This window comes from Somniosus microcephalus, chromosome 12 (assembly GCF_052327205.1).
Source record: "Somniosus microcephalus isolate GS21.2 chromosome 12, FLI_Smic_1.0, whole genome shotgun sequence".
NCBI lineage: Eukaryota > Metazoa > Chordata > Chondrichthyes > Squaliformes > Somniosidae > Somniosus > Somniosus microcephalus.
Window position 1 is genome coordinate 72,918,139 of NC_140998.1, and position 27,052 is coordinate 72,945,190.

The following is a 27,052-nucleotide window of genomic DNA, read 5'->3' on the forward strand; positions in this document are numbered from 1 at the left end:
CAATGCCATAGGGTGATGCATCACACGCCAACCGAATTGGTAGTGCTGGGTTGAAATGAGCCAACACCTCTTTTGATGTGATCAATTCTTTGCACTTCTGGAAAGCTCGTTTACATTCGTCATTCCACTTCCATGGTACCCCCATTTGCAGTAGGGTGTTCAGTGGGTGTAGTACTGTAGACAAATTCGGCAAGAACTTATGGTAGTAGTTCACCAGCCCGAGGAACGACCTCAGTTATGACACATTTTCCGGTGCTGGAGCCTTGACTACTGCCTCAATCTTTTCAGGGGACTTATGTAACCCCTCTTCATCAATAACGTGGCCACAATACGAGATCTGCTTCTGGAAAAACTCGCATTTGTGGCGATTTGCTCGGAGCCCATATTCCTTCAATCTAGTGAGCACCTGCTCCAGGTTGGCAAGGTGAGCACTGTCATTTTCGCCCGTGACCAGGATGTCGTCCAAATAACACTGGGTCCCTGCAATCCCTTGCAGGACTTGATCCATTGCCCTTTGCCAAATAGCCGGAGCTGATGCTACCCCGAACACCAGCCAGTTGTATTGGTAGAGACCTTTATGAGTGTTGATCGTGAGGTACTGTTTCGAGGCTTCTTCTACCTCCATTTGCAGGTACGCCTGGGCCAGATCAATCTTAGTGAAGCGTTTCCCTCCAGATAGCGAGGCGAAAGTATCTTCAATCCGCGGAAGCGGATATTGTACCGTGTGAAGGACTGGGTTCACTGTCACCTTAAAGTCCCCACAGATGCAAACTTTCTTTGGTTCCCCAGGCGTATTACTGAACGACCTCTTCATTACAGGAACGATGGGTGTGGCCCACTCGCTCCAGTCCACTTTGGACAGTACTCCTGAACGTTCCAAACCTTCCAGCTCTGCTTCAACGGCTGGGCAGATCGCATAAGGCACCGGTCTGGCCTTAAAAAACTTTGGGCTTGCATTTTCCTCTATTTTGATCGTCGCTGTTATGCCTTTTAGTGTTCCAAGTCCCTCCTGGAACACTTCTTGTGCATCAGTTAGCATTTTTGACAGTCGTCCAGGTGTGGCGTCGTCATCCTTTTTGGCATCTACAGTCAGTGCTTGTATGGAATGCCAATCTAGCTGTATCTTCTGGATCCATTCACGTCCTAGTAGTGGTGGTCCTCCATCTGGCAATACATATAGGTCCATTTTTGGTGTTTCCTTACCGTTATATACAACGTTCACCCTTGTTTTTCCTTTGGGGTAGACTTTTTGCCCCGTGTACGTCTTCAAGACAATCTCTGTATCTCTCAAGGGTATATGTGAGAATAGCCGCTTGTAGTCCCTTCGGTTTATGACTGTTAGGGCTGATCCTGTGTCCAATTCCATTTTCACTTGGACTCCAGCTATCTTGAGCGTGACCCAGATAGTTTGATGATCCTCCGTTTGGATCACCTTATATAGTTTCAGACAACCCAGCTCCTTGCTTCCGGAGTCTGTATCACTTTTCTGTTCGTCTGAACTACTCTCCGTCACCTTATGTACCTTCTTGTACTTCTCCTGTGGCAATCTCTTGTTGCTGGTTTTCTTTCCCGACCTGCAGACTCTTGCTATGTGTCCTATTTTTCCACACTGTCTGCACACTTTGTCCTTAAACCAGCAATCATTATGGTCGTGTGTTGTTCTGCCGCAGCGATAAAACTTCACTGTTCCGTATGACATTTCATTTGTGCCATATTCTTGCGGTCTCCATTGTATCTCTGCAGCGCCCCGTGCGGCTGCTTCATGTGATACTTCCATGCTGAAAGCGTTTTCCAGCGTAAGGTCCTTTTCAGATAAAAGCCATTTCTGGGTTCCTTCACTTTGAAGCCTACACACAAACTTGCCCCTTAAGGTATCTGCCAGTCCCGCTCCAAACTGGCAGTGTTTCGATAGCTTACGCAGTTCCATTAAATACTCAGCATTACTTTCATCTTTATGCTGGTTCCTTTTGTGAAACTTAAATCTTTCTGCTATCAGCAGCGGGGTGGGGTTTAAGTGGTTCTGTAGGGTTGACACTATGTTTCCAAAATCCTTGTCCACTGGCTTCTCTGGGGTTACTAGGTTTTGCAGTAAGCCATACGTTTTTGCACCCACGGAATTCAACAATACCAGCGCTTTCCTCTCATCTGGCACTTCATTCGCCTTGCAGTACACTTCTATGCGTTCGACATATGTCGTCCAATCTTCGACTTCATTGTCGAACGCTGTGATACTGCCACTCTTCGGCATCCCTGGGTGTGGTTAGACTGGCTCAAAATGGCATTTTCCCGTGCTTCCCTTCTTCTCCACTGCGGCTCAAAATGGCGTTTTCCCGCGCTCTCCCTTCTTCTCCGCTGCGGCTCAAAATGGCGTTTTCCCGCGCTCTCCCTTCTTCTCCGCTGCGGCTAAAAATGGCGTTTCCCACGCTCTCCCTTCTTCTCCGCTGCGGCTGCTCGGCCCTTGAACACCGGCTGCGCTCTGCGCATTTCCCTTTCTTCCCCGCTGACGCTGCTCGTCCCTTGAACACCGGCTACGCTCTGCGCGTTTTCTTTCACGCCTCTCTCTCTTCTCCCGTCGACGCCGTTCGGTCCTGAACACTGGCTGCGCCCTGTGCGCTCTACCCTCTCTCTTCTCCCATCGACGCCGTTCAGTCCTGAACACCGGCTGCACCCTGTGCGCTCTACCCTCTCTCTACCCCCGTCGACGCCGCTCGGTCCTGAACACCGGCTGCGCCCTGTGCGCTCTACCCTCTCTCTTCTCCCGTCGATGCTGCTCGGCCTTTTCTGTGCCGTCGGTCGGCTCTAGCCGCCGCTGTCCGGGAAGGGTCTGTGCTGTACCTGTTGCCAGCCCGTTTTGCTGGACCACCGTGACTGGAGAACCAAGCCCAGCTCTCAACAGCCTCCCCTGCAATGCTCAATCTCTGCTGGATGACTGGGCGGTTGCTCGTGGTCGACGCCCGTGCTTCTGGCCTCAACTTTCTTCCACTGTTCTCCAGGAACGAATCCCTGGGAGGTAATGCAGAGTTGCAGGTAGGTTCGAATCTGCCTCGTCGCCACTGTTAGATCCGTGTATTTTTGATGTCGTGTGTCCTTCAATAACTAGACACGAGACTGCAGGAACAATCAACAGGTATTTACTAGATGAGGGTTACTTTAAAACTAAATGTACAGATCCCTACTCAGGGTTTATATACAGGTGTGGTCACTGCCGGTACTACAGTATACAGGAGCTGTAAAAGGTAGTTCTCCCCTTAAAGGTACATACACTACAGTGTGCACCTTATCATTAAGGAATTTAGTGGATTTGGAGTATTCGTTTGATTATCCCACAGGATATTCTGTATCCCCTGGTTCTGGGGATCAACATTAATCATGCCATGAGTTCTAACAGCTCCTTCAGCATCAAAGCCTTCTATTTCAAAAATTATTACTTGGTTTTGTGGAGGTACAGGGATAGGATTATTTCCCTAATAAAGCAATCATTTAAATTTTCTAATACGTAAAAAGACTTGGCCAATTCTGATAGGGTTTGCCATTTCGTCAGGACCTAACCTCGGTTAGGGTTTAATATGAACTTTATAAGAAGCTTCTAGGCCTCAATGGTATTTTGAGGGAGTTCTACAAGGCCTGATCAGGGTCTTGTCATCTCTAGAAACTTAAATCTGGGTCTTAATACCACTGTCAGTAAAACACTCCTTCTATACTTAACAATCTACAACATGGATATAGATATAAATATAAGTATAGGTTCTGTATCAACTCATTAACACACTCGTTGGGCGCCAACTGAATGGATAATTACAAGTCCTAGCCCTTTTCGGGCTACCCCAGATCAGGCGTATTCCCCAGACGTTCACCTTCAACTAAAGTTAGAGATAGCCAAATTCTATAAGATGCTTAAATGGGTCTAAAGGTTCAGGCTATCTCTCCCTAAAGGAAAGGAATGACTGAAGATGTTACCATCCTCCGGATAGCACTTTTAATAAGTTTAACTAGACTTTAACCTGTTGAGTCAGTTGCAACATTAACAATTCAAAATACAAATAGCTTCCATTTCTTATCAGAGATCCTTATTCTCAAATCTTAACTTTGTTATATTTCCACACTTCTACTTATTCTTAATCCAGAATATCCACCAAAATCAAATACTTTGATTACCCAAGACTCAGAGTTATAGGCTTACTGAGTGGTTCTGAAGCCGAGAATCGCTTGCCCATTTCCAGCAACTTCTGACTTTCTGTTTGAAAAGCTCTTATTTTTATACCTTTTTTTGAATAGTATATTCTTTGAAGTTTTCTGCTGATGTAAGCTAATTATCTTTAAGTCATTCTTTCTGTTGATTTCTTTCTATTCTTACTGTCAATTTAGCTGCTGCATGCATAATTATGTCTCTACCTTTAGGCGTTCCAAAAACTTATCATAAAACACTATGACAGTAGTCTTTATTTGATGCCATTCTTATCGAAGGACTTTCATTCAATTCTTAATATTGGCTTAACTGGTTATAACCACAGACGTTGTGACTCCATGGTGTTCCAAGTTCAATACAAAAACAATATAATTGCTTGGTGTATCTATTGAAGTTATATCTTCAAAGTGTTCTGTAGGTATCATATTTACTATATGTAAATTAAAACCACTTTAACCAGGGTGTTTCATGCATTTCTAGCTATCTCAATTGGTTGCATATTTAATCTTATGTTTCCTGTCTTATTTGATGTTACTTTAACAAAGGCACATGGTTTTTAATATTCTGTTTCTGTTTCCCTGAATGTTAGCTTATAACACTTTACTTGGGTCATTCCATTGTGTTTCTCCCAAACTCCAGACCTTTTGGAAGCGCCAAACTGCTATTTCAATAGGGCCTTTGTATTAGCATTAACAAGCAATTCCCATTTCAATGCTTGTTGTGTTTACAACTTATGTTATCAAACCATCCCATCACAGAAGCCTGTTTTCTGTTTGCAGCCTGTGTCTCCGAGGCTTTAGACTTTTAAACCCAGTATATCATGTATTAATAATGTCAGAAATCTGTTCATATTATGGTGTATCTCTTGGAATATGGCTTATTCCATCACAATCCCAGGCCTTCGGTACGCTCAGTTTATGTGAACAGAGCATTGCCCAGACAGAACATTCAGCATGGGACCTATTTAAGTTAGTTTTAATATTGAAATGAGGCCCAACAAATACTGGCAAAGCAGCCTCATTTCTGGTCCCCAAACATTTCCAAAATATGCCAGAAATGTTAATAATAACCTGTAATAAAAGTATACTGTAAAATTTTAAAAATAAAATAAATAGCTAAGAACCCTCTGCCCCTTTAAGAGTTCCAGAAGGTCACACTCTGGCTTTATGGAACTGTGCACGATTTTCTGTCTCATCGTCCATTTTATCTTGTGCCACTGAAATATCTACCCTTTTATTGCTCTGGCGATTCTAACCTCAGTAGTTTTGCAACACTCTGAGAAATTATGGTATGGGGGGTGAGGGGGAGATAGAAAGCCATTCCACATGTGCAAAGCCCCAACATGAATACCAACTAAATCTTTGCAAAGCAAAATGCGATCAACCTGCTGAATTGCAACAGCTACAACATTAGTACAGTATGTGATCACAATAACTGTTCGGAATATGTTTTTTGTATGCCGATTTCTTCCTTCATCCCCTGACGGGACAGAAGTGCAGCTCCCAAGTATCAGCAAGCCTCTAGAATTAGACTCAATGCCCGTTCTACAAGTGTGAGCTTAGACTGCAAGTGTTACTTCTTTTTTTAAATGTATTTCTTGTTTTATGTATTTACAAAAATCAATACATTTTCATTCTAAATTGAACAAAAAAGAAATTAGGATTCACACCAGAGGAATGTTCTCTGCTAACAGAAATTATTTGGAGCCTAGAATGTTTCATCAGTGTTTTTCTCCTGAAAGCCTCTGAATAGTTCCTGAAACACAGCACTAGGATAACAATACGTCATCTTATTTTGTCTGATATTGCAATCAACTATAAAGAAAGCCTAAACCATTTTATGGAATTTCTTTTTTTTTAAATTCCCGAGCACTTAAACTGCAATGGTCATCAGAATTACCGCTTTTCCTATGAAAACAACCGCCTTCCTTAACACTGATGCATTTCCACAACTCTCAAGTTACCAGAATGTCAGCATAAAACATGTCACATGACCAAAGTTTGGAATTTGTGTTTTCCCCAGCTGTGAAATAGGACTCTTCAGTCCCAAGGCCTCATTATAAAAAGTGAATGTCTTATTACAGAACACATGGTATGGATTTGACCAGTTTTAGAAGATTTCGAAATGGCATTTACACAGCAGATTTTCAACTCTGAAAAAAATATTTTTGACCAGTGCTCTGAGCATACAGTGTGGAGGTGGAGCCAAGTGGCTACGCCCCTGATGAGCAATGCTAGTTGGAAAAGAACACAGCTTTACTGCGTTGGCTGCTTGGATAATGTACTAATGCTGGAAAAAACATACACAGGAGAAAACAACATGAAACTTGGGCTTGTACAGTTGTTTTAAGAAAACCAAAACCAGCCATCTGTACAATTAGGATTTAGTGGTAAGTAGCTGAACTCTGTTACAGTCTAACTGCAGTGCTAAAATCTAACAAAAATGTTTAGTTGAGACTCTATTTTGATGCTCATTTATACCTAAATAAGCTTGTATAGATTTTGCAGTTACTAGTTACTTCGAATAAAAATATCACAACAGTTTTTTTGGGTGGAATCTTCCAACACTGGACTGATGCTTTCCTGTTCTCAGCGTGAGGAGGAATGCTTTACATAGCACTCCCTCAAAAGTGCATCACACCCAATAAATTACTTTTTTTGTTATGTAGGCAAATACAGCAGCCAATTTGCACATAGCTTGTCCCACAAATAGAAAATGAGATGAAGCACCAATGATACTCTATTCGGTGGCGTTAGTTAAGGTAGAAATGTTGGCCACCTATCATGAGAACTCCCTGCTCGTCTTCAAATTGTACTATGGCATTAATTAAGTCACAAATGGATAGGTTTAACATCTCATTTGAAAGACGGCACCTCCGACAGTGCAGCGCACCCTCAGTACCTCACTGAAGTGTCAGCCTAGCTTGTGTGCTCAAATCCTTGGTGTGGGGCTTGGATCTCAACCTTCTGACTCAGAAACAAGAGTGTTGCCAAATAGATCGAGTTGACTCTCGGTAATTTCGTTATTTTTCACACATATAATGCAAGTTGAATGATTAGTATACAGTTGCATTTTATAAATGCACTACCAGCATAAATCTACGGGTTAAAAAGTTACATTTTTGACAAATAGCTCAGCAGATAACACAATGAAACAGGATGTAGAGGTTTTGTGACCCCACCCAGCACTAGGAATTCTTAACTGTTAAAGTCAGTCTGGATCTGGTATGATTAAGCACTGCCACAATTATAGACTGCATTCCTTAAGTGCGTATGGGCTCACATGATACAAACCTCCAGCCCACAGCTGTCCATCAATGTCCATTTAGAATGACAATTTTTGTTGTCGTGTCACTTCCTATATTTGATAGCAAAACTTGGCAAACTTGATTCAAAACAGGTTGCTTTCCTGATTATTAATAACTAAGATCTTTTGAAGTAGCTTTCATATGACTTGCTAATTAAAAAAAATTATCTTGGTGAAGCAAGGTTTACAGGACAGAATATTCAAGTTCGGATAGCACAAAACTTGACTGAATAACTCCTCACCAGACTGACAGTATCCAGAGGAATTGATGATACTCACTGAACTACATAATTGGCGAGAAAGGAATGTTGTTTTGTATTCCCTGGTGAACTGCTGCTTTTGCTAATTCGCCCATTGTGAAGCAGATGCCGAGATTCTAACAAATGTTAATCACTGAGCACTGCTGTTTAAACACAGTTCACCAGTTTACTAACTGAAAGATTGCTAATGTAGGTGTGGCATGGGTACACATTTGTGTAGTGGGGAAATATTCTTGCATTATTTATGGAGTGAGATACGAACACTTTTATTCTGCCCTGAGAAAGGTACATTTTTGAAACCTCTAAACATTCCTATTCATTGTAGCTATTTTGCTGTCAATGTTGCATTGCTGTGTCTTTCGGATGAGACATTAAACCGAGGCCCCGTATGCTCTCTCAGGTGGACATAAAAGATTCCATGGCACTATTTCGAAGAAGAGCAGGGGAGTTATCCCTGGTGCCCTGGCCAATATTTATCCCTCAATCAACATAACAAAAACAGTTTACCTGGTCATTATCACATTGCTGTTTGTGGGAGCTTGCTGTGCGCAAATTGGCTGCCGCGTTTCCCACATTACAACAGTGACTACACTCCAAAAGTACTTCAATGGCTGTAACGCACATTATGAGGCATCCGGTGGTTGTGAAAGGTGCTATATAAGTGTAAGTCTTTTTCTTTTTTAACACCACACTAGAAATATCCTATTGCGCTGCCAGTAGTTTCCTAATAGTTTCCTATATTTGGACAGAAATAGTCTGTGTTAGGTACTTTCTCCACATAAACACTAAGTAATAGACATTGCAGTACAATTCCCAAAGCTAATTAATTATATGTTAAATCAGTTAAAAGGATTAAAAGTACAGACATAGATGATCAAATGGTCCAATTCTGGATATGGTGACATCATCTATACTATGGGGTAAAATTTGACATGGGGGGAGGGGCGCGCAAAACAGGCGGAATCGCATTTTCCGCCCGTTGAAGTCAATGAAACTGAATATCAGGCGGAGCGTGTAACAGGCAACTGATGCAATCCTGCCTGTCTTGCATCACCGCCCATTTCCAATTTCACCCCCCTATGTGATTGTTTGGGATCTGATGCTCCAGAATGGTTTCTTTGGTTGGCTTCAGGTTTATGGAAGCAATTCTTCTCTAGGAGGTTTTACCTGCATTTGTTTGCCTAGCTAAGGATATTGATCAAGCTAAGATGAATTGATGACAGCACACACTGCGTATGGTCCACTTGACGGAGTGTCCTCCATGAGCTGGATGCCCTTCCATCGCGTGTCTCAGGCTCTTATGCCATTGATATTTTATTGCATTTTTAAGAAAAACACAACCTCTCTCCATTTGTCCTTTTTCTTTCCTTTTGCTCACAAATGAGTCACCTGCAGTGACACGGCCATATTTGAATTTAGGGTGCAGGACATTCCAGCCTGTAGGCATCAGTGACCCGGTCAGATAAAGAAATACAATAGCAATTTATCACGTCATCGAAACAACTCAAAGCACTTCACACAGTTAGTTGCTTTTGGAAATGCAGCGTATTTAGCTGTTCTGCACCAACAACTGGCCACCAGTTAATCTGCTTTTTGGTTGTGTTGTTTGGAAGATTATTGACCAGACCACGAGGAGAACTCCCTGCTCTTCCTCAAATTATCTTTAATGTCCATCTGTACTGTGCTAGAATAAATGAAAAGCAAAAAAACAAACTGCAAATGCTGGAAATTGGAAGAAAAAAGAGAAAATGCTGTAAACATTCAGCATGCCAGTCAGAGAACAGGCAAGTTAACACCTGAAATACTAACTTATCTGTTGACTGCACTGGAATGTCAGTATATGTTCTGAGCTTTAACCCACAACCTTTTGACTCAGACATGAGACTGCTCTTTGGAAAACATGCTTCAGCAGCAAAGGAGGGGATTCTAGATAGTTCTCCTACTTTCTGACACATGACCTAAATGAGATGGGAATTCAAACTTACATTCCCTAGTTCAAAGGTCAATGTGTAGCTACCTAGGATTTTTAATAACTAAATCTGTAATGCACAAGAGTTTGAGATTGCTGCTATTCTTTTATTTTAAGGCTTATAGTCTAAGCAAGCGGTAGTCACAAGAACAGTTTGCATTTATATAGAGCCTTTAACATAGAAAAAGTCCCAACGCTTCACAGAAGCGTAATCAGATAAAAATGAATGGCGAGACAAAAAAAGAGGTGAATTTTTAGGAGGGCCTTAAAGCAGGTAGAGGGGCAGAGGGATCACATTGGCCCAGAAATTTGGGTCTCCACGGGTGAGTACGCACGGGGTACTCACCCGTAAGCCCAATGGAAGTGCCGGTTTCCTGCATGCACTGCGCATGCGCGGGAAACCGGCACTTCCGTTCCCCTGAACGAAGAGGTTCAGAGGTCGAATGCGTGCGCAGGGGAGGCTGCGCGTGCGCATCAAACTTCGTTTTTTTTTAACAGGTTTTCCCAGGAGGGTAAGTCTCCAGAAGTTAGACATGTAAAAAGCAGGCGTAAGGCCTGCTTTTTACAAGGTAAGTGGTGAATTAATTAAAATTAAAACATTTTTTCCACAGGTTTATTATTTTTAAATACTTTAAAGCAAGGTAAGTTTATTTTTAGCCCCGTTAGAAAATGAAATTATTTTTTTCAAAAATTTAAATTATTGTTTAAAATAGTTATTTCATGTAATTTATAGTTTATTTAAAAATGTGATTTAAAAAAAATGTATTTGAAGATTGATGCGCCATCAATTACTCAAAAGACTGAGGTTAAGCGAGTAACAACCAGGCCTTTATTAACTAAAGAATGAAGGTCTAGTCTCGAGTGGTCGACCCGTCCAGAATACTAAGGGACTGGGAGGTAGTCACTTATATACCTGGAATAGTGGGAGGAGTCAGCCGAGGCATGTCCAGACCTGTACCTAGTGGAATACACATACACATACAGACAGGTATAACAGTGGTTTACCACAAAGATTTAGTGCTGTTTTGGGGCCGTAGAATAACTTCTGACAGGTCTTCCTGTCAATCTTATGAATGGAGCATTCCCTGCTCTGATTGGCTCCCCATGGCCCACGTGATCCCAGGAGACGCATCGAACTAACTGCGCCCCTGGGATACGCAAGCACTGCGCACCGGCAGCTGGACCAGGCCCCGGATCGGAATTCCACGGGGGCCCACAGCTCAACGGCCAAATTTCTGGATTATATATTCAGTGACTTGGTCCCTGAATCTCTGTGCAAATTGTCCTTTATTGTTCAAAATCCTAAAGAACAGTTGCCTTTATCAAAGTAACCGATGCACATAAGCGATAAATTTATAAATATTTAGCTGCAAAGTTTGTAAGTTGAGAATAAGTTGACCACTTCGTAAATACTGCAAATAAAAATAGGAAAAGGAAGAAATGGAAGGCCAATCATTTCATTGAGATCAATGCTAAAGTAAAATCATTCATATTATATTTCTGCGGAATATTTGTGCTCATCAAGGTTCAGACTGGAACAGTTCTTTCCCCTCCCCAAGTCTCCCCCTCTACATGAAACCAATTTTAACCCCAGCTGGTTTTGGGAATGGTGGCAGGGTGAGTGTAAAAGACACTTGCTGGCCCAGGTTTGAAGCCCCGGGTATTTTAACTCACAGGCTAGTTTGGTATGTTTTGGATTTGTCAGAAATCCCATTATATCTGCCAGTATTGTACCTGGGTTAATTCAAACTTGTATAAAAGAAGCTTAAGTTACTTGCATGACTCGCCAAACCCAGAAATAACTGCTTTCACAGGCTTTAACTGTCTACAAACTTTATCTCATAGCTGTAGTTGGGGCAATTTGAAAATAACTTTGTACTGTGCTGCTTAAAAAGGATTCTGCAAGCTGCCTTTCAGCAGTTTCAGGCAGGGAAATCTTTTTCTTCCCAATCTTCTGTCATCGTGCCCATACCATGGGGTTCCCTATGGGCAGTCCTCCTAGCAGGTAGAAGAGCAGGAGGATGAAGAGGAAATGAGAGGTATGCAGCATAAGACTGCACCAAAGGAGAAAAAGAGTAGCTAGGAGGTACCCTTCCACCAGAGCTGGATCTGCCTGCCCATTGATCAGCATGAGCACAGACCATGTGGGATTTTGATCATGCAGACCTTGAAAGATGCCGCCCCAATGTTCTTGGCTCCCCCAAGGCCTGAAGGCCTGAAGGTCAATGTAGGAGTCACTAATTGTTGTACTGAAATCTCAGTTGTGGGGGAGGGGGGGACACAGATGCAGAGGTTCCACTCATTCCAGGTAGCATTGCATCATTTTTAATCCATCTCGGATACTAGCACAGAGGGTGACACTGGTCTCCGCCATGGCCACTGCTAGCTGTCTCAGATCCTTGAAGGTGATCCTCAGTACTTTACGTGAGTCCAGTATTCTTTTTAGAACAGGACCCCTGAGATCCGAGTGCTGAGGCTCCGAAACCAGGGGTTGACTTCTGTGATGCGTCTAATCCCCACTGTCAGGCTCCCCTGCCACCTGTGACTCCCCAGAAGCCGCAAGCTCATAATACAGACTGTCACTTACAAATACAGACTGTCACTTACAAATACAGACTGTCACTTACAAATACAGACTGTCACTTACAAATACAGACTGTCACTTCAAAGCTTTCACCAGCCCCTTTCTAGCAATTAGAACAATCTCTAGAAATTAAAGAGGGTATCTTGCCTCAGGTAGATAGTTTGACATGAAATAGGTGAGCCAAATACTCACACTGAGTCTGAACAACCTTTAGTTATCTAGTCAGAACTAAGAAGCCACAAAAGGGCATTACTTTTATCCTCCCTTAATTCCTTTAAAAAATAAAGAAACTTCACTGATGTAGAAACCCAGAAACCTATCAATGATGCAATGTGGAGAAATGTGTTGTGCAGTCAGAGCCCACCACATGCAGCTTTTACCAACACAGCATATAACAAACAGTCTCTCAACAAATTCCCTTGGCGGGAGACATTGGGGAAAAATTCAGTTGGTTGCGCCTCCCGTTAGCGCCTTAAGAGGGCGCTAACGGGACGCAAACCAACTAGCGCCCGGGCGCGGCACTGCCCACGCCTCCCGCAAAATTCAGCGGGAGGTTAGCGGTGGCACTAACCGGTAGCGGTGCGCCGCTGGCGATGACGTCATTGGCGTGCGCAGTGCCCCGCTCACGCCCGGCCACGATCTTCGGGAGCGCCCTCTGACTTACCGCCGGACGCTATGTCCGACCGGGTCAGGGGGGCGTACCTGCGGCCGGGGAGGCGCAATTTAAAGGCGAGGTGCGGGGCGGCCATTTTTGTTGCTGGCCGCCTGCCAGCACCTGCCTGCACTCCCGTCCCAAACCTCCTGAAACGCCCCCCCCCCCGCGGAGTGCTGGCTGCGCTCCAAGAGCCCGGCACTTCTCTTGAGTGCTAGGCTCTTTTGCCTGCACTCCCGATCCCCGGGGGCCCAGCTGGGCCCCAGGTCGCGCTGCACAAGGCCCCTCCCCTTTAAGAAGGGGAGGAAGGCCTGCAATACCGCGGCGTGACGTGCCGCAGCGTGTGGCACTGCGGCACATAACGCCGCAATATTGACTCACAGCGCCCCAAGAGGGATGCGGGGCGCTTCCAGTAGCACCCCACTTCCCTCTTGGGGCACAACCACTCAATTTCTGGCGCGGGGACGCTAATTTTTCTGGGGCGCCACTTTTAGTGCCCCGGCGAAGTTAGTGCCCCAGTTGGGGCGCTACTCAATTTTTAGCCCATTGTTTCACACTTCATGCTGCTTCCAGACAGTTGAATGGAATGGAAGGCTCAGAAATGAACATTCCACTTTACAAATAGCTACTTGATCTCATTTCACAAAAGGAGCAAAGCCAGAAAACCTTCCCTGAAGTAAAGAAAGAACAGTCCCTTTTTAGATTCTTGGATGGAAAAATACTGCTGTTGTTTTACATAAAATACAGGACAAATTTCATGATTTGTGATAGGAAATCATGCCGTTGAACCAACCTATCACATGTAGCATTTAGAAACTGAGTAGCAATAGCTCTCAATAACATTATTGATATAGCCTTTCTACCTGACTGCAGTCTTCAATTAATTCATCATCATTTTCATGGTTTCTGCTAATGTAAAACTATGGAACCTAAACTTATTTTTCATCTGCACTGGAGCATATATAGGTTCTACTCTGCTGAAAACTACATTGAGAATTCAGATAGAATAACCTTAATATATCTTCATTACTTGTCAAGCAGAAGTTGATGTGTTTTACAGAAAGGGAGCTGGTAGAAACTCATCAGGTAATATTTACTTTTAACAAAAGTACCTCTCATTAACTTATCATGATGACTGGTAACTTGCTCATTTAAATAGAAAGGTAAAGCATTGTTATCATTGCAGTATTCAATACTATAGAATGCTGCACTGTTGTTGCTAAATCGCATCAACTTCTGCTTTACAAATAATGAAGATCTTGGTAAGGTGATTCTCTCTAAATTTGCAAAGTAGTTTTAAGGAAATCTTACAAAACACACAATGCTGATGGACAGGAAAAGACCAGCTTGTCCATTGAGCCTGTCCCATACAATCATGTTGCCGCTAAGCATCATGACCCCCAATGCTCCCCACCCACCAACAGCCATGTAATCTCCTGGGAGAGGCATGAAAAGCACACAAAAAACACTAGGCTAATTCAGGGGGAAAGGAATGCTGGGAAATTTCTCTCCAATTCCTGAAGGTGATCAGAATGAATTCCAGGAGGCCATAGTGACCATGAGGCTCATCACCCAACATCCCGCCTACTTTTGCACGCAGCGACATCAGCCAGAAACTCATCCAGCTCCATTCTGAACCCTGACAATGAATCTGCACTCAGTGCACAAACTGCCAACTTGTTCCAAAGCTCGATGACCGTCTGCGTAAATGAAAACCTGCTGGCATTTAATCTCATTCTATACTTATGTAACTTACATGCATGTTGCCTCACTCTACCTAACCTATCGTTAGGCCTATTCACATGGATACAGTCTTGTCCCTCCATTATTTTAAATACCTCAATCAAATCTCCCTGAACTCCATGCTTCTCTCGAGTAAGAAGACCCACTCTCCAGGCCTATCATGGGGGGCAATTTTCTCAGCCCTGAGGAGGCGGGTACGGAGGCGGGACTGCCGGGAAAATGGCAGAAACTGGGGGCGGATGGCAAACCCGCCCCCAACCCACCTCCATGCCATCTTCCCAGGAGGTGGGTTGCTGTCCCGCGCCGGGTCCCATCTCCTTGGAGGCGGGAAGGGATTAAAGCCTATTAACTGCCTGTTAACAGGCAGAAAATAGGTTAATCCCGTTTTTGCCCTCACAGGTGCGGGCTTCTCGACGGCTCCAAAACCCGCCAACAGCGAGGCGAGTACTGGGTCTGCGGGGGTCGGGGGGTGCAAAAGTGTGGTGTGAAGGCAAGTGATGGGTGCAAGAGTGTAGAGGTGAGTATCTGAGGTAAGTGCAAAGTGTTTTTAAAAGTGTACTTACCTTTGTTACTTCCTGCAGGCTTCAGTCGATTTCTAATCGGAGAGTCTCACACCTCCGTGTTGCAGATGAGAGATGTCCGTTGCATTCTCCAATGCAACAAACATCTCATTTCTGTAAAAGAAAGAAGGTTGATGAGGTCTTGTATGCAAGACCTTATCAAACTGCAGAGATTGTCACTGTGTGACAGCTTCAGAGCTTCACAGAGCTGTCAAACGATGACAATTCATCTGTCAAAATTTTTTGACAGATGGCACGTCATACGTTGATGTGCTCTGCAACTGGCTTTCCCTTAATTGGCCTGCTAAGCCCGCTAGGCGGGCTTAACAAGTTAATCATGGGAAAATAGTGTGGGTTGGCCACAACCCTATGGAGGCGGAACTGAAACCCAACAAGCAGCAGTCCCGCCTCCAACGCGCCGCCATTCACAAAATCACCCCCGTGGTAACATGGGGCTTTTAAACTAAGTATCAAGCTAGTGGCCCTCCTCTGAATCTTTTCCAGGGTTTCTCTATCACCCACCACGTGAGGGGACCAAAACTGGACACAGCCTCTAAATGAGGCCTAACCAATGTCTATTATACTACTATACTACTTTATGTTTTATATTGAATCGTCTGAACAATACATCCTAATACCCTATTTGCTTTTGCTATAGCTGCATGGCACTAGTCGTGAGCCTTTAGAGATTCATGACCTAAGTGTCTTTCCCGCTCAACAGACTGAAGTTCAGAACGCTGCATGCTTGGTGTTAGCTCTACCCACATGCATAACACTACATTTATTTACATTAATAAAGGTCATCTGTAAGATGTGGGCCAATTCCCCCATTGCATCTAGATCTGATTGTAGTCTTTTTCTCCTCTCCAAGATTCTAACACTAGCATAAATCTTTGTGGTACCTGCGAACTGGCAGACAGTTCTCCCAACACCTTCATCCAGATCATTAATATAGATAGTGAAGAGCAACAGTCCGAACACTGATCCCTGTGGGACTTAAATCCTCTGCCTATGAGAATGCAACTAATTTTTTTAATTGAACCCAACCCAAGATATGTTCCCAATCCCATAGGACTCTATCTTATAAATGATCCTATTGTGTGACTGCTTGTCAAACTTTTTTTGAAAATCCTAGTATACTATGTTGACCAGGCTAGCTTCATCTACCAACCTAGTGATACCGTCGAAAAAATTCAACCAGGTTGGTGAGACATGACCTTCTTTTCCAGAAGCCACATTGACAGTCTCTAATAACCCCATGTCTTTCCAGGCGGTCATACAGAGTATCTCTAATGCCTATAACCAAAATCATGTTAATGAGCCTAAAATGTCCCAGTTCTGACCTGCTGCCCTTTTGAATATTATCACATTAGCCTCCCTTCAGTCCATGGAAACAATCCCAAGCTGTTAAATATATATGCAAGGGGCTCACTGAGCACACCTCCCATTTCTTTGATACCCTCGGGTGATTGCTGTCAAGACCAGCAGCTGTAGAGATTCGCGTATCTCTGGTAAACAGGATCGAGTGCAAACCAATGTGGTGGGTATATTGGCCCAGAAATTCAGTTCGGAGGATTCCCGCGGGTGCAAGCCCCCGACCTGCACTTACCTTGCGCGCCGGCAGTTGAGCTCTGGGCTCCCGTGGAATTCCGCACCGGGGCCTGCTCCAACTCCCGGTGCGCTGTGCTTGCGTGTCCCAGGGGCGTAGTTAGTGCAATGTGTCCCCTGGGATCACGTGAGCCATGGGCAGCCAATCAGAGGATAGAAAAGCCCATTCATAAGATTGACAGGAAGACCTGTCTAAACTTATGAATATACGGGCCCCAAAATAACAGTAAACCTTCAAATAATTTTTTTTTCAAATCACACTTTTAAAATAAACTATAAATTACATTAAATAACTATTTTAAACAATAATTTAAATTTTTGAAAAAAATAATTTTATAAAAAAACGGGGCTAAAAATAAACTTACCTTGCTTTAAAGTATTTAAAAATAATAAACCTGTGGAAAAAATGTTTTAATTTTAATTAATTGACCACTTACCTTTTAAAATGCAGGCCTTACGCCTGGTTTTTACATTTCTAAAATCTAAAGACTTACCCTCACGGAAAAACCTGTAAAAAAAACGTAAGTTCAAAGCGCACGCGTAGACTCCCGCGCGTACGCATTCGACCTCTGAACCCCTTCGTTCAGAGGAACGGAAGTGCCGGTTTCCCGCGCATGCGCAGTGCATGCAAGAAACCGGCACTTCCATCGGGTCCACGCGTGAGTACCCCGTCCGTACTCGCGCGTTGGGACCCAAATTTCTGGGCCATTGTGTTTAATCGGAATTTAGGACAGAATATAACACACTAGTAATACAGCAAAAATATATGACCATGACAAGCAGCTGGTACTGGACCGGATCGGACAGACGGCTGGCGTGCATGAACAGTTCTCTGACTTGTGGCCTCTCTTCCTTTCGTCAATGACTGGTGAGCATGGGATCACTCTCGGAAGAGCGCTCGACCAGCCCAACCTTTGCTTAGCTCTCCCCTCCCCGTCTGAGTGGGCAAGCCCTCAGGGTGTTATTTCTATGCTCTTTTTAGGGGTGGGCCTGAGGCCAAATTATTGACAAGACCATTTAACCTATAGAGGTTCCCCTAAAATCTCATCACCCAATGGGCATCAAGTTCTTTGTCTCGATTCTTGGATGAAAGCCCTCCCCAAAAGGTGTTTCATGATCTCATCCAATTTATCTTTCTTGTTTTTACATTTTGAAGGTTCCTCCGTTGGAATTCGTCTTATCTCTCTTTGCCACCATCCTTCCGAGTAAAATTGGCACTAGGCCTGGCCTTCAATCAAGAGGCCCAAGCCAGAGCTGCCTTGCTCATCCTGCAGTTATCCAACTATCTCCCTTTAATCTAACAGACTGTTCCATCCTGAGATGGATACCTTAACTCCCCTAAATTCCTTTTATTCTATGTCTTTCAACTAACTAACTTTTAATTATCTTCACAAGCAGTTCTGCTAAACAAACTCCAAATTCTACCTGTAGAGATTATAATATGGTTATTAGTAATAATGGAAGAAACATAGGTTGGGCCTTCACTGGCCAAATTAAAGATACATTAACAAAGTCAAAACCCTAACTTACAAACAACAGACAGCTAGCATGGCAGGGCGAGGCCATGCTATGGGCCACTGTGTGGGCGTAGCTAATCTAACTGAAAACATTTTGTCTCAAATTCTAATATGAGTTTTCCAGGAAAACAAAACTTATGCAATCCCCAGTAAACATAACTTATGCATTAACCCCTTACATGTCTCAAGCAGAAACATACAATCATTTAAACACAGTGTGGCAGAACCACTGAATGACTCTGGCTAACTGTATATAATTCTCTTTAACGAGGTTCTAACACCAGCCTAAACCTGTACCATTGTGTTAGGCATTACTGTGTTTTGTATATAGAGTTTGCATGTACGGGGCGTGGCCCCTTTAAGAGCACGGGAAAACGCGGGCAAACGCGATGACGTCACGTCGCAAACCACGGGACTGCCCAGTCAGTCCTCGTGGCATCTCCGTTGAGTAAAGACCTGTTTAATCGTTCTCTGGTGTCGATCTCAGTTATTCGTAGGAATTCGTTAATTCCTACATTGGTGACCCCGTTTTTGTGAACGTTTTCACAAAAGAAGAGCACAGCATGGAAGCGAACGCCGTTTCCCTAAAGCTACCGCAGTTCTGGGAGCAGCAGGTGCCCTCGTGGTTTATTCAGGTCGAGGCCTAGTTCGTCCTGAGGAACATCGATGCGGATCAGACCAAGTATCTTTATGTGGTCTCCGCACTCAACAGCTCTACCGCCTCCAGGCTTGTCAGACCCCCTCACCATTTGACTTTGTCCGTTAAAGCGAATTCTGGGGGGGCGCATGTGGCAGAACCACTGAATGACTCTGGCTAACTGTATATAATTCTCTTTAACGAGGTTCTAACACCAGCCTAAACCTGTACCATTGTGTTAGGCATTACTGTGTTTTGTATATAGAGTTTGCATGTACGGGGCGTGGCCCCTTTAAGAGCACGGGAAAACGCAGGCAAACGCGATGACGTCACGTCGCAAACCATGGGACTGCCCAGTCAGTCCTCGTGGCATCTCCGTTGAGTAAAGACCTGTTTAATCGTTCTCTGGTGTCGATCTCAGTTATTCGTAGGAATTCGTTAATTCCTACAACAGTATTATTCACGTAGCCATACACAACCTGATCTAATTTGACACCCCTTATTCTTTCCAGGATTACATCTGTATCCACTTTGGCATTTAGAACTTTATTGTCAGCTGTACATTGCATTAATGGTAATGGAGAATGGTCTACTGGAGTGAGGACTGATGCAATGTAGCAATTTAAGACCTCTGTCATGTCCTGAGAGTTTACCTGAATCTGCCCTGAGGAATCCTTTAATGGCCGAAGATAGTCCCTTTACCGCCTGCTAACTTCTAACTTTAATGTTTTGTACAACAGGCTAAAATAAACAAGAAATCTATAAAAATTAATCTAAAACTTTTAGCACTGGATTACACAAAAACAAGATTTACCAGTGAATAATTAAAAGAGAACTGTTACCTATATTAAAGAAAGAAAGACTTGCATTTATATAGCGCCTTTCACGACCACCGGACGTCCCAAAGCACTTTACAGCCAATGAAGTACTTTTTGAAGTGGAGTCACTGTTGCAATGTAGGAAATGCGGCAGCTAACTTGCGCACAGCAAGTTCCCACAAACAGCAATGTGATAATGACCAGATAATCTGTTTCTGTTATGTTGATTGAGGGATAAATATTGACCAGGACACCGGGGATAGCTCCCCTGCTCTTCTTCAAAATAGTGCCATGGGATCATTTACGTCCACCTGAAAGAGAGCAGACAGTTTAACGTCTCATCCAAAAGATGGTACTTCTAACAGTGCCGCACTCCCTCAGTACTGCACTGGAGTGTCAGCCTAGATTTCTGTACTCAAGTCTCTGGAGTGGGACTTGAACCCACAATCTTATGACTCAGAGGTAAGGGTGCTACCAACTGAGCCACGCCTGACTATAAAATGTTAATGGCTATTCCACCCTCTGGTGAAAGAAAAATCAACTTTAAAACACACAGAACACTTGCACTTTTTGTTATTTCATGTAAGTAATGCGATATTCTGCTCTGCTGGAAAAGGTTGCCAAGAATTTCTCAACAAGTAATGGCAGGTCTTATTAAAGGGGACAACATTCACTTTCGAATTTGCTGTTACTGCGCAGATAAGCTTATAAAAAATATTTTGGGGTGAATTTTAACATCCAAAAACGGGTGGGTTCGGTTCGGGTCAGATGTTCAAAATCTGAAACCCGACCCCAACCTGCCCACTTCCGGTTATAACGGAGGCAGGACAAGGGTCGGGCAGCCAACCCACTCCCAGGAGGCAGGTGGGCAATTTAAATATTTGAATGAGGCTGGCAGCCTCTGATTTAATCTGCTTTGCAGGTTTTACTGTGGGTGGCCAGGTTTCCCAGGCCTTGGGAAACCTGACAGCTGAAGGGAGACGAGGACAGCCTAGAGAGAAGGTAAGTGCCTTTACAACACTGCTTCTGGGCCAGGAGGAGCAGGTTTGCTTCAACCCAGCCACCCCCCCAAGCTCCCACTCATCAGATGCCCCTTACAAAGACTCCTGGGGTTAGCAATCGGAATCGGACCCCCGGGGTCTGCGATTGGACCTTTCTCCCCTCTGGGATCGGATCCCCCTGGGGTCAGAGATTGGCCCCCCCTTCTGGGATTGAACCCCACCCCCCGACGTCAGGGAACTGACCTCCCTGGGGTCGGCGCTCAAACTCCCCCCCCCCCCCCGTCCCCCAGGATTGGACAACCCCTGGGATCGGACTCCCCAGGGTCCGAGATTGGTCCCCTCCCCCGGGATTGGAACCCCTCCCGAGGTCGGGGATCGGACCTGCCTGCTCCTGCAGCCAGCTCCTGAGTCCTCCCCGCCTGACTGGAAGCCAAGCCGGTCAATCAGGCTGACTTCTGGGTGGGGAACCTGTCAAGGACAACAGATGCACGCCCACACCCGGGCTTCCGGGTTTCCCTTCCAAAACTCCAGCCCCCCCGCCTTTGTAACCCATCCCTGTTAATATCCAGGCCTTTGAAGATAGTCGCTGGAGACTTCAGCAGAAATCTGGCAGGTTAGCAACATAAGGGGCTTTGTCTAACTTCCATGCCACTGAGCCCAGTGAATTTTCTGGAGTCAGCCTAATTTGGGGGTGAGGTGGGGGTGGGGATTCCCACCTGTGATGTGAAGCCTACCTCAGGGAGAGAGGAAAGGGGAAAGTGGCTGCTTGAGGCTTCAGATGCCTGCAGCAATGGAACAGAGCAGGCTGAATGCAGCACAGTTAAAGAGGAGGCCGAACTTTTTTCAAACTTGTCAATTTTTCTCAGTTGGGGGCTGCAATCAATGGCCCCTGAGGTCAATTGCATTCCTGGAGAAGGCCATTTGAAATTTAAATCCCCCCGTCCACTATTGCAATGCTGGATGTCTGTTACATGCCGATGTGCCTTGTGACCAGTGTTGCTATGATGATAGTGATGGAAAATGTGGCAGATGATGTCATTGCCCACTTTGAATTCAACAGCCATAGCAGTAGCTGTCAAGGAGCTGGCAGGACAGCTTTCTGGCCGATTTCCCACCCTTGTCTGTCCCAGATCCACTTGTCATCGGGGAGAGATGCAGTGACAGACTGGAGCTTGAGAATGTGCTGTGTGTATTAAATAGAAATTTCTTAGGGTCAGGCATTCTTTTTACATATTTGCTTATTTTAAATGTTTTGCCAATGATTGTAAACTATTGCTTAAAATTCTGCTCAAAAGTAGCCATAGAAAATGTTTAGTCTAAATTTTTTGACATAAAGACAATTCTATATTAGTTTGTTTTTCCTATTTTCCACTGAGCAGTGAGTTTCCATTACACTGGTCATCTTTCTGAACGTTGCATCAGGTTTTATCCAGCTTTTAAACTGGGAGGCAACACAGATCACCAAAAAGTGGAGGGACGCAAAATTGACATTCATGCTCTGCTTGTTCTTGATCACAATACAAAATGGAGGCGAGACATTATCTGGGGAGGGAAAAGGTGTGGAGGAAATGGAGGCCGAGTCTTGCATACTTCCTAGCAGCTAGATGTATTAGTGAAGGCCTGGGAGCAAGTCACCCGCCCTGTTTTCTTCGGCATAAATGTTGCATGGGGTGATGAGCAAGAGGAGGGAGAAAGCAAGTTTTAGGTGAGGAATGCATTGCCTCACAAAAATAAATCAACCCATGATAGCCATGTTTGTTTGATAAACACTGTATGTCACACATTGGCATAATTGAATAACACAACATGCAAATCACCTCTCATTGGTGAATACTTTAAAGCTACATTTAAATTTGACTGTAAATCATGCAGTAACTTGGCACCTATGCACTGCATCTAAACACACTGTTCATCTGGAAGCAGAGAAATATTATCCTCTCCTGCTGACAAACAACCTATCTGCATTTATTTTTGCCACAACAAAATGTCATTTGGGAACCAGGGAGGAAATAACCTCATATGGCAGAGAGTGAAGGTCAATATTATTTCCTTCCTGGGATTAGAGGACAAGGAGAGTTTTTTTTTGGAAAAAAGCCACTTGGTTTAATTGTAAATTAGGATTTTTTTAAAATGTATGTAAAATGTGCTTGTGGTGTACTGTGCATTGCTCACAGTAGGCATAATATCTTAATGTAAAATAAAATTTAATAGGAACTACATTAATATGCACTCTACCTCCTTTTGTGTTTGGATTGGAGGTTAGAATAGGTCCATGGTCTTATGTCAGGGTAAAATGCATTTTCACCTTGCATTGTCAGGATGCAACCTGAACGAGAGGGGAGGCTCCGATCGAATACTAAACCTCACTACCTCACTGCTGAGTAAAGCACACAGCACCTCAACATGCCATGATATAGGAGCTGAAATTCCTCAGGATGTGCACCAGTTGTTGCGTTTGCAAAGATAATCCAGAGACCGTCAGTGAGTTCAGTTCATGCTGCTTTTAATATGGCTGCCACACACACATACTTCCAGGCACAAGCAATCGAATACCTATACACAATACAATGATCACAGCACTATCAAACTCCATGTGCTCAGGCCAAGGCAATCGAGTACCTATCACCAAATGTCAGACATAACATTTCCTCCCCCCTCACAGAATTTCAAACATGAAATGTAGTGACAAAGTCCTGTAGGTGGCCAGGGCGAGAACGTGTACGAACAGGCCGAGGTGCGGACTGGTGAGGAGCAGGCTGAGGCACAACATCTGCTTGAGGGTTGGCTGGCTGAGCCACATGTGCATCCCGCCACTCTGGGGGTAAGGCTTGGGGGTTAGGTCCGTATAATCCCGCATCAGGGGGTGCTGGCACCTTCTGAAGGCGGCTGGCATGCCACCGAGAGCTGTCAGTGAGGCAGAAAGTGGCTGGTCCAAGTTGGCGGCTGATTTGGAGAGGGGAGGACCAGAATGACGCCATCTTATTATTGCGGTGAGGCCTGCGGACTCTGACCCAATCGGAGACTGAGATGTTGGGCGCCTTGGCCCTCTTCGACTGGTCGAAGCGGAGTTTCATCTTCTCCTGCTGTCTAGCGACTGTGGCTTGAGCCGGTGGAGCAGGGCTCTGAGCTAGCGAGGGGCGGAGCCTGCCAAGGGGCAGCATGAGCTCATGGCCTAGCATGAGGGATGCGGGTGAGACCCCTGTAGTGGAATGCTGGGAGGCTCTATAGTGCAGCAGTGTGTGGAGGAGGGCCTTGTCAAACGCACACCCCTGGGATAGGTGTGCTTTGAGGCCATTTTTCAGAGTCTGGTTAAAACACTCCACCCCCCCATTTGACTCGGGGTGGTAGTACGCTGTGCGAATGTGACGGATGCCCTTGCTCTCAAGGTAAGAGGAGAGTTCCGAAGAGACCATTTGGGGGCCATTGTCTGTGGTGATGGCCTTTGGATGCCCCCAGCGGGAGAAGAGGGACTCAAGGATATCAATGATGACCCGAGAGGTGACGGAGCCCACGGCAGTGACCTCTGGCCATTTTGAGTGCAGGTCATAGGTCACCACTAGGAACCGTTGATGGTGGGGGACACCATGGATCTCCCCGCAGACGTCCAGCTGCAGGTGCTCCCAGGGCTGAGAGGGCCAGGCAAGGGGTTGCAGGGGTAGGGGAGCTTGGTGGCCAGTCTTGCCACTTACAAGGCAGGCTGCACAGTCCTTGACCAGGGCCTCGATTTCCCTGTCGATACCCAGCCACCACACTAGGTCTTGGCATCGTTGTTTGAGCTTCACTATGCCCAAGTGGCCCTCATGCGCCATGGATAAAACACGCGCACGAAGGGCACTTGGGACCACAGTGCATGCGCCAACGTGCAACACAGGAGTCATTCTAGCAGGAGAGCTCCTCTTTAACTCTGGAGTAGGCAGACAGTTCCTCAGGCACCTTGCGAGGCCAGCCATCTCTGATGAAGGTGCACAGCTGGGAGAGGGCCGGATCCTGTTCAGAGGCCTCTTTGAGCTCCTGGAGAGAGACTGTGGTTTGGAGAGGCGTGTACAGCATCTGGACGATATCCTGTTCCACTTGTTCAGACCCGACGAGTGGGGCTGGGGCAGAGACAGTGCGGGAGAGCAGATCGGCAACAACATTGTCACGTCCTGGTGTGAACTGGAGACTGAAATTGTATTGGCGGAGGCGGTCAGACCAGCGGTGTAGACGCAGTGGTCTGTGGCCCATGCCGGATGTCGACAGCAGGGCAGTGAGAGCCTGGTGATCGGTTCGCAGGGTGAAGGCACAGCCATACGTGAACAGGTGCCACCGCTCACATGCCCAGACACACGCCAGCGCCTCACGCTCGCCTACTGAGTACTTCTGTTCGGTGGGGCTAAGGGCTCGGGAGGCAAAGGCGATTGGTTTCTCCACTCCATTCTGTATCTGCGATAACACCGCCCCCACAGCTGCAGCGGACGCGTCGCAGGTGACGAGGGTGGGGCTGGCGACATCAAAGTGAGCCAACACTGGAGGCGACGTGAGCTGCGAATTGAGGAGGCGAACAGCTTCCGTACAGGCTTGTGACCACACCCAGGGCTCATCCTTTCACAGGAGCTGGCGCAGTGGGGCTGTGGTGGCTGAGTACTGGGGCAAAAACTTCAGGTAGTACCCAGTCATGCCAAGGAAGGAGGCAACCTGTGCTGCAGAGCTGGGTTCTGGGATGCTGTGAATGGTATCCACGTTTGACTGGAGTGGGGATATACCATCAGCCGACAACCGAAACCCCACAAATTCGATCTCTGAAACAGCAAAGACACACTTTTCGCCATTCAGTGTGAGCTTGTGTTTTGCTAGAGCTGTGAAAACTCTGTGAAGGCATTCGTCGTGAGTGGAGGTCGAGGGCCCATGCACGACGATGTCATCCAGGTAGATGGCCACCCCAGCAATGCCCGCGAGCACAGAGGCCATCACCTTTTGGAAGCAGCTGGGTGCAGAGCTAAGTCCAAATAGCATCCTGGTGTACCGAAAGACGCCAGCATGTGTCACAAAAGCAGTGAGGTCCCTACTGCTGGGGTGGAGGGGAACCTGTAGATTGCCCTGTCGAAGGTCCAGTTTCGAGAACAGGATGGAACCATAGAACTGCGCTGTGAGTTCCTCTGACGTGGGCAGTGGATACTTGTCAGGGATTACGGCCTTATTCACTGCTCGAAGATCGACACAGACGCGTAGACCACCTGACTTTTTCGTTGCGACCACCAGGTTGGAGACCCATGGGGAGGCATCAACTGGTTCGATGATGCCGGGTTCCAATAGCTGCTTTAGTTCAGCTGTGACCCCGTCACGGAAAGCAAGCAGGATGCGGCGCAGTGGCTGAATGACAGGGGTAACGGTGGAGTCAACCATGGGCTGGTGGGTGAAGGCAGTCAGGCAGCCCAGACCCTCGAAGAGTGCTGGCCATGTTTGGCGCCACGGTGAGGCGACGTGCAGAATCGCAGACCCGCCGGTGTCCAAGAGAGAAAAACCCAGGTCAGTGAAAAGATCCAGTCCCATCAGGTTAGCTCCTTGGCGTGCCACATGAAAACAAAAATCTGGCAAAACTTTTGTTCCATAGCGTACAGTGAGGCTGACTGAGCCCACGAGTCCAATTTTCAAATTACCATACCCGCAAAGGATAGTGGAGGGCGCAGAGAGTGGCAGGAAGCTGAAAAAGCGTTTGAATGTGTCCACATTCAGCAGTGAGACACTGGCACCGGTATCCAACAACAGCGGGATGCACACATCATTCAGGTTAATTGTGCATGATTTGAAAGCCACTACTGGCCCAGAGCTCACGTTGTGAATTGTAGGCCAACTGCTTGAGGACTGAGAGTGTCATTCTGTAGCAACAGGGGCAGAGCGGCAGACCTTGGCAAAGTGATTTTGTTTTCCACAATTGTGACAGGCTTGGCCGCGCGCGGGGCAATTCTGCGCTCTGATAGCATGTGAACGAGATCCGCAGTTTCCACACTGTTGCCGCGGTAGCGCGCGTTGCTGCCGTCGCGCGAGCATTACCGTGTCAGAGCTGTCGGGGCTGAGGGCGCTGTCACTGGGTGTGTGTGCTAGTTTCGCTGCACATTCGGCTGCAGACTCCACTTGAAAGGCAATGTTGACTGCCTGTGACAATGACAGATCGTCGGACTCGAGTAACAGTCTTTCACGCACTCTCACGTTGTTTGTGTGCTCTATTAGTTGA

At 45.7% G+C, this 27,052-nt stretch overlaps 1 protein-coding gene across 1 annotated transcript in view; it reads left to right on the forward strand.

Annotated features, from left to right (window-relative positions):
- Positions 1 to 6,224: 6,224 nt before the first annotated feature.
- The window catches only part of LOC147109297 (inverted formin-2-like), a 94,388-nt gene continuing 73,560 nt past the window's right edge, over positions 6,225 to 27,052 (forward strand). The window contains exon 1 of the mRNA XM_086003104.1: positions 6,225 to 6,575. The gene's annotated coding sequence lies outside the window, so the exon portion shown is untranslated. The remainder of the gene's footprint in view (positions 6,576 to 27,052) is intronic.